Raw genomic sequence first — 8,355 nt, 5'->3', positions numbered from 1 at the left:
AGGGGAGCTCGCTACCATCTGTAACTCCAGTTCCAGGGGATCCAGCACTCTCATCTGGCCTCTGCAAGCACCAGGCACACATGTGGCACATAATTTGGTGACAGCAACGCACCATATACGTTAATTTTTTTTTTAAATCCATCGTGATGGTAGGCAAAGCACTTGCAATCCCATTGCCAGGGAGGCAGAGCCAAGCAAATCCTGAAGACTTGCAGCCAGTGTGGCCCTATTTGGGGAATTCCAGGCTAGTTAGAGACCTTATCTCAAAAAATAAATACAAGAGTGAAAGTAAGAAGAAAAAAGAAAAAGAAAAAGGTGTATGGTCCCTAAGGAACCACAACACACATAGAGGCTGTGCTCCGAGTCTGGTCCCAAACACCCATACCTGCTTGTGTACACACACACAGAGGGTTGGGGTGTGTGGGGGGGGGAAACAACAATTCTAGCCCATGGCATGCAGAAATCAAGGCGATGTTAGAGCTGGCAGAACACTATTGCCTGTGGGAGTCGGTTCTTCTTGGGTCTCAAGTGGAGGCCAGACAGGTTTGGAGGGTTCCATGTAGCCTAACCCAGAGTAAGGCTCTCTAGGTCTACACTACAAGACTCGGAGAAGCTGGAATGGGATCGACCTGCTCACCCAGTGCTCAGAATAACCCCAGGCAGGGTCAAGAGGGACACTTTCCCCAAACTCTAAAAACCCTGGACTAGTAAACACAGAGAGAGCTTCCAGGTGTATAATGCAGGGTATTGGGAGGTCAAGGGACCCAAGGACACAGGAACAGCTATGCTCTCTGCTGATGACACTTGGGATGGGGACACCAGAGGCTGGAGTCAGGAGACTAGGTCCATCATCTCAGTCCTGAGTGAGCCATGCAGGCTATACTCTTTAACCTATAGCTTGTCTTGCTGCCTTTAAACTTTCCACTGTGTTGGCTTCCATGACAGTCGCCAGCTGCAAGGACCTCTGCAGGGAGGACCAGGAGGGGAGTCTGGAGACTCTCTCAGGGAGGATAAGTGAGGAGAGAGAGCACACTGGGCACAGGACACCGACTTTGAGAACCCTCATAGCCAAGGCAAATGTAAACATCACATTTGCTGAGTCATCCTGGTGGGACTGGCTTTCCAGAGCTGTTTTTTCAGGCTCCATGAGGCTCGGAGCTGAACAAGCTGAAGAGATGGGAAGATCATTTTGCTGTTGCCTCAAATGTCATCAAGGACACACAATAGCACTTCCCCGGGGCACTAGGGCCCAAGGGCTAGTTGGTCATCGGAGTTTGGTGGCCAGGACTGGAGTGCCCAGAAAAGACACCAAGAAGGCCTTCTTCTGTTTCTCCTACCCTCAGTGGTCCAACCATCTTTTCTAGTGATTCAGCAATGCTTGCAGCCAAGGTCTCAAACAATTTGTTGGGTGCTCCTCAGTGGGGACTGGGTACAGGAATAGCCTTCCATCCTCTAGAGGAAACACTTGGCTCAGAGAAGCAAAGACCCACCCAGAAACACGAGCCCCGAGTGCTGCGCTGTCCCCTACTCAGCCTCCAGTTCCACGCAAGTGAGGTCCCCGGAGGATGGAAGGTCAGCCCTATGAGGGTACAGAACAAATGTCCTCCCCGTACAGAAAGTATCATCAGGAAGTGGCAGACCACAGTTCCCTCAGCATTCGAGACCTGCTTCAGGGCACAGGGAAGCAAGGATCTTTATTTTTTTCTTTTTTCTTTTTTGCTTGTACAGGAATACTGAAGACAAACCTTCCCTTGATTTCCCTTTGTTAGCTCCTGATTATGAACAACAAAACACTCTTCAAAATAATCATGGAAAGAAACAGCTCCAAATGTAGCAGTCTATTGACCAGAGGCAGATCTGCTGGCATAGCTGCTGACATACCCCACACAGCCTGTGATGTGGGGTTGTTTCTATGTGATAGGCAGGTGTGTTGTGTGTGTTCACAGTGCCAAGAAGTGAACCCAGGGCCTCGTGCATGCTACACAAGCCTTCCACACCTACGTTGTAACCCCAAGACTCAATGCAAGGTATTGAGATTTTCTCTAGTGAAGTGTCCTCAGAACCCAGGAGAGTGTCCAAGTGGCTCTGCCCCAAACTGAAGAAAATGTTACCACAGAGAGCTTGACACTGCCAGATGTCTAGCCAAGTGTCTAATTGAATAGGGGGAAATGGAGTGCTTGTCCCCAAAAGTGTGGGTCTTCATGCCAGGCCGTTGTCTCTTCCAGGAAGAAAGACAGCTTAGCAAGCTCTTGGCAAACACAATACTTGGAGGGGCTCCACTTGTTAAGTTAAAAGGATACCCACAAGCCAACCCCCTCCACGCACCTTATTAGCTAAGTGACCTGACCCAATGTCATGTGGGATGTCCTTCTATATGTGTTGCTTTACTGGTTGATGAATAAAGCCGCTTCAGTCTATGGCAAGGCAGAAAAATAAAAGCCAGGCAGTAAATTCAAACAGAGATATAGGAGAGAGTAGGCAGAGTCAGGGAGACACCATGTAGCTGCCAAAGGAGACAGCTGCCCGGAACCTTTCTAGTAAACCACAGCCTCGTGGTGATACACTGATTAATAGAAATGGGTTAATTTAAGATATAAGAGTTAGGGGTTGGAGAGATGGCTCAGAGGTTAAGAGCACTGGCTGCTCTTCCAGAGACCTGAGTTCAGTTCCCAGCAACCACATGGTGGCTCACAACCATCTATAATGAGATCTGGTGCTCTCTTCTGATATGTAAGCATGCATGCCAGCAGCACATTGTATGCATAATAAATCTTTTTTTAAAAAAAGCAACAAAACAAAAATATTTTTTAAAAAAGGAATATTCATAAGTATTGGCCAAGTAGTGTTGTAATTAATATAATTTCTGTGTAATTATTTGGGTCTGAGCAATCGGGAAACGAAAGAGCAGTCTCCGCCTACACAGTGGATGGGGGTTGTTTGATATCTGCCTATTGACTTTGGAGCTTGCCTGCCAAAAATAAGATCTCAGTTTGACATTCTTGATGCTGAGATGTACTTTCCTAACTCTTATTTGTCAAACAGATGGCCGAGCCCAGGCACAGCCACGTAGGCTGGTGAAAGACCATTGTCAAAAAAGGTCTTACTTGCTGTGACACCAGGAAACACAGGCCATTAATTTTAAAGGTCTAGTTGTTGGGACATTGCAAAGAAGGGCAGCCAGGGTACGACGCCACTCTGACCAGCTCCCACCCCAAGCAACTTGATGAGTGGCCAAGAGACCTTTGACATATACATGGATTCCCGAACTTGTGTTGTGGTTCAGGGCTTCAGGGAAACATATGACCAACATTATGTGTTACGGTGGACATTATGTGTCACTACAAGGCCTGTGGCTGTCCCTAGACTGCAGTTGTAGAACTGGGGATCATCCTAATGAGATCCAGGTTCCTTCTGGCACTTTCCCCTGGAACCAAAGAGTTGAGTGGTCAGCAACTGTCCCTTGGGCTTGTTTTCCTGCCTTTCTACTTCTTCAGAATTTCAAGGCAATATTTTAAAGACAGGAGTTAAACTGTCACAAAAGTCATGTTTTAACTCTGGAACACTCTAGAGTAATCTAGAAACTTCTGCCTTGCCTTTCTGATGGAGCTGGGCTCCCACGTCCTTTTTTCAGGCACCAGGCCTCATCTTCAGCTTCTCTGCTTGTAGTCTGCACTTGGCTCACTAACCCCCACTGCAGGCAGAGTGTTGCATGGTGCCAACAGCAGGCACTCTGAGCTAGTCAGCTCCAGGGGAGCGGAGGTGCTTGGGAAAGTGGGAAGGAGCACAGAGGTTTGTGGGTACCACTGGATTGGGACCATAGGAAGAGGCTGCCAGCCTCTCTCTCTCTCTCTCTCTCTCTCTCTCTCTCTCTCTCTCTCTCTCTCTCTCTCTCGTTTGTCTCTTCTGCTGTTTCCTCCACCCTAAGGCCACGTGAGTCCTTGCCACAAGGATACGAAAACAGCCCCTTGACAGACTGTTTGGAGGCTCGTGGGCCCTGCTCCCAGCTTCAGTTATGCCCCATACTCAAGAAGCAGACCCCTCCCAGCTGGCTTGACCAAAATCGTGTCACTCCTGGCCACAGAAATGATTAGCCGCATAGGTTTGACAAATTCACAACCTACGCAGTGCATGACCTCCTGACGCAGGCCAGTGCTCGCTCTGCACGATAACAGGGGTGCTATTATCATTCCTGCTATTGCTCCTATTATGCGGGTGCATTAGATGGCCTCAAAAGGGAGAGATAATTGGCTACCATCACCCCAACCAGTGTGATTGGTGCCACGTACAAAGAGCTGAAAATTAAAGGCTGGCATTGTCGGGCCTGGTAGGGACAAAATGGATTACAAAAGAGACAAGCTCACCTGCTCCATTACACCCTCCCAGAGACATTGGTAAGAGGACAACCAATTTGGTGTCTGATTTAGATCTGTTCCTTCTTTTGTTGCCTAATGAGTGCCATGGGGGCCACTGTGGGAGCTGCAAGGTTGTCTCAGAGCAGGGTGAGGGGCAAAGGCGCTCAGAAGAGCTACATTAAGTTCTTCTTTAACACGGCCCCAGAGCTGGCTTTCTCCGGAGCCTCCCTCATGACCAAGTTGGTGGGGTCCTTGTTCCCAGACTTGATCATCCAGTAGAGGAGGAACATCCTGCGTTCGAAATTTCTGCGCTTCAGGCGCCGGGCAATGGTGATGGGTGTTTCCCCCTTGGCATCTTTGTCGTGAATGGAGGCACCACGTTCCAGTAAGGGCCCGATGCAGTCCATCCTGCCCATGGCTGCAACCACATGCAGGGGCGTCCTGCCCAGGGGTGATTTGCCCAGGCAGTTCGCTCCTGTGAGATAAAAAGACCCGTTGGAATAGTCTGCTCTCCCAGACGGGAGTCCCACCATCTGACCCTGAGGTACCACAAGAAGGGGCCAGGGGCTATGGTGGGGATCAAGGGAGAGTTGACACTGCTCCCAGGGGCATGGTGGCAATCCTTATTTTATCATCCCTCCCATCCAACCTGGTTCCATGGGGCACCCATTCCAGTCTCCTGTTCCAAGTCTATCACTGAATCTTGCTGTCTGGGGAGCACTCTTTGACATATTTGTCTGTCTGTCTCACTACACTGCTTAGTTATTCCAACGCTATCCCCACCCCTTCTTGTGCTTCCTACTGATTCCCTTTGCTCCCAAGGCTCCAGGTCCATGTACTTCTGGTCTTTACCCATAAATACATCATTCTGCACCTGCCCCAGGCTCTTTGCACATACTAGTCCTGTTACAGACTACGCTTTTGCATTTTTTTTTCCTTCTTAGGATCTCAGTAATTTCCTTAGCTCTTCCTCTCTACAACCTTTACCCCAATCTATACAAGCTCAGTATGCACAATGTTTAATGCATCCCACATGTGGCTAGCTATGGAATTAATTTGTAATCACTGGCTGGCTTTCCCACCTAAGATCCATGCTGGTTTTTTTGTCCCCAGCACACAGCTAGAGGTTCTAGGGAGGTGACAGGGAATAACAGCCTATGCATGGAGAGATCTGGATTCTCACTGCCTCCTGCAGACAGATGGGCTAATGACAAGGGTCCAGCATGGACTCACGGGGTAACAAAAATCAAGACACCGAAAGCAAAGCAATTCAATTCAACCCAGCCGGCACCGCGGCTGCTGCCACAGTCCGACTGAGCTATGACTGGCTGGCGAGGCTGGCGAGGCAAAGCTCAAGTAGGCTTCCAGAATGCGGGCATGACTCTGTACCTCCCTCTGCGGTGGCTGCAGAGGATGGAAACTTTGCAAAGCTGGCCGTCATGTTTTAACGGGTGCCTTCAAATACATCACGGCTCTATCAGAGAGAAGATGACTTTTTATGAGCTTAAAGGACTGCTGGGCTGTGAAAGCCCATCTTTCATTGTATAAGAGAAGTGCAGAAAGGCAGTGTGGAATGGCAGAGAACATGGTGTTATCACCCAGCCATCCCTGAGCTCTGTAGCAGAGATGGGACAAGCCAGGCGTCTGCCCTGTAAAGCTGAGGTGTTTCCCACCCTTCCTGGTAGAAGGGGGGGGGGGGAGCCAGGACTGAGCAAGACTGCAGATGAAACAACCCGGATGGAGGCGGCAGCTTAGAGGCCAGAGGTGCTTGCTAGTCCTTGCTTTTCCCAAGGAAGTCAGAGCTCCGGGTGGTCTGAACCTGCGGCACTGTTTTTAGTGGATTGTCTTTCAATCAGGGGTACCATTCTCCCAACCAGAGAGAACAAAAGATCCCCTGACATCTGTCCAAACACAGTGCTGACTACAGCTCTGAACAGAGGGACAGATGGACAGATGGTTACCCTCAATGGGAGACAGGAAGAAAAGAGGGAGTGGTGAGCATCTTTCTGAGGATCTATTGGAGAGGAACCTCCAGCCAGCCTGTTGGCCACTCCTTGTAATACCCAAGGTGAGGTCCTTTGGGACCACTTCAGGTGGGGCCAGGATGAAGACCGACTATGGGCTACTCAGAAAGGACAAGTTAGGAAGTCCTGGACACCCCGTGTCTCACTGTCCTATAATTTTGGTCTTGCCACAACAGAATGTTCTAGAGACCCAGCCCAGAGATGTGCAAACCTCCATAGGAGCCCCACAGGAGACATGTTTGGTGGATGAGGACTGGGGTCTAGGGAGCCACTGCTGAAGAAACAAGATAGATCACTGTGTCCTCTCCTCCCAACCAGACCAGGTCGTGCTTTCTGCAGAATTACCAAGTTCTAGGAGATACTGCACGGCATCCACGTGGCCTCTGTGTGCGGAGATGTACAAGGCCACAAATGCCCTGTGGGCGGTCCACTGCCTCCACTGCTCGCCCTTAAAGTGCTGTGAGTTCGCCGTGCGGTAGAAGGTGTCCTCGCTGATGCCAAGACACGACAGCTGCATGAGAGAGACAGGCCAGGGTCGCCTCCAGAGCGTGGCCCATACCCCAGGGCACACAAGGTCCTACTTGATCCAAACCAGGGAGCACAGTGGGAGGAGGGGGATGCTGACAGGGGACACTATTCGGTGACCTGCACACCCTCAGGAAGGGCAGCCACCCCTGGTCAGACAGGGGACACAGAAGGGCCTTCCTGTCAAATGTTTTGAAGGGAGAAAATAACTTTGCTAGTGTTCAGAGGAAGATGTGTGTGGCCCCTTGGAAATAACAACACAACATGGTACCCCTGAAGGAGCTCAAGAAGAGGGAAGTCCTCTTGGAGCTGTGATGGATTCTACACTCGTTTCCAGTCTATTTCTGTGCCCACTGTCAACTTCTTGAAACGTTCTGAACTCTGCTGGCAGGTAGCTAGCCTGCCATAGAAGCCTCTTGGGGATGGGAAGAGGGCCACGGGTTACCACGGTGAGGACTGTGCTTCAGAGGTCCAGGGTCAGGGAGTGGGTGGTATGAGGAGGAGCAGTGGGGTCAGGTACGCAGGGAGCAGAGGACAACAGTTACCTCCTCAGGCAGGAGGAGATAAGCCGAGGCAGTGGCTAAATTTCCAGGAAAGGGGAAACTGGGAAAGGAGAAATTGGGGATATAGAGAAATGCCTGGAAAACATACTATGGTGGGGTTGGATAGACCTCCCTCCTGTGTCTCAGGCCAGGGGGCTGTGATACGGAGACCACCACCACCCTCCTTTCCCCAGATGCACCCAGCACTCAACCTTCCCTTGAACCCCGTCCCACCAGGAAACTGCCTCTTCCTCCCTGGGATCTCAGAGCTCTACCCCTCAAAGTCTTCTGAAGAAAGAGCACACACTTGTCCCCGTGCCAACCATTCATCTTCACAGAGGGGGTGAGCATTCCTGTCCTGGTCTTCCTTCCCATCCTCCCTAGCAGAGACAGTGGGTCACCCAGCAGGGGGTCTGGCACACAGGCTGCTGTCCAAGGTGACCCCATCCCCCTAATCAGACAGAACTTCCTGGGATATTTCTGCTCAGTTGCTCATGGCACACAAGTCTCCGAGCATGGAGCTACAGCCCCATTCTTAGGATTAAAATTCCATTCTCAACTTGACCAACACGTAGACAGGAAAGGTACCACTTGGGCTTTGCCGCAGGTGAAGCAAGCACATTTCTAAGCTGTAAAGAAGTGAACCCAGGGGAATCAAGCCCAGAGTGGCTGGAGACACGCCATTTTTCTTCCCTACTCTGAGGCCTTTATTCAAAGGCTCATGCTAAAGATTGGGGGGTCCCTCAACCCCTAATATTGAAAGAAGCATGAACCACCTTACTGGGGTCCCCTTCCACGGCTGCCAAAACCAGTTCTGTCCAACCGTCATAATGCCAGATACATAATGAAATAACTGCTCCGGGGATGACATCGTAGAACTTCAGGGTGGCATCATCCATCAGAATTCCTATG

The sequence above is a fragment of the Arvicola amphibius genome, chromosome 5 (genome assembly GCF_903992535.2).
Source record: "Arvicola amphibius chromosome 5, mArvAmp1.2, whole genome shotgun sequence".
NCBI lineage: Eukaryota > Metazoa > Chordata > Mammalia > Rodentia > Cricetidae > Arvicola > Arvicola amphibius.
This window is presented reverse-complemented; position numbering follows the sequence as displayed.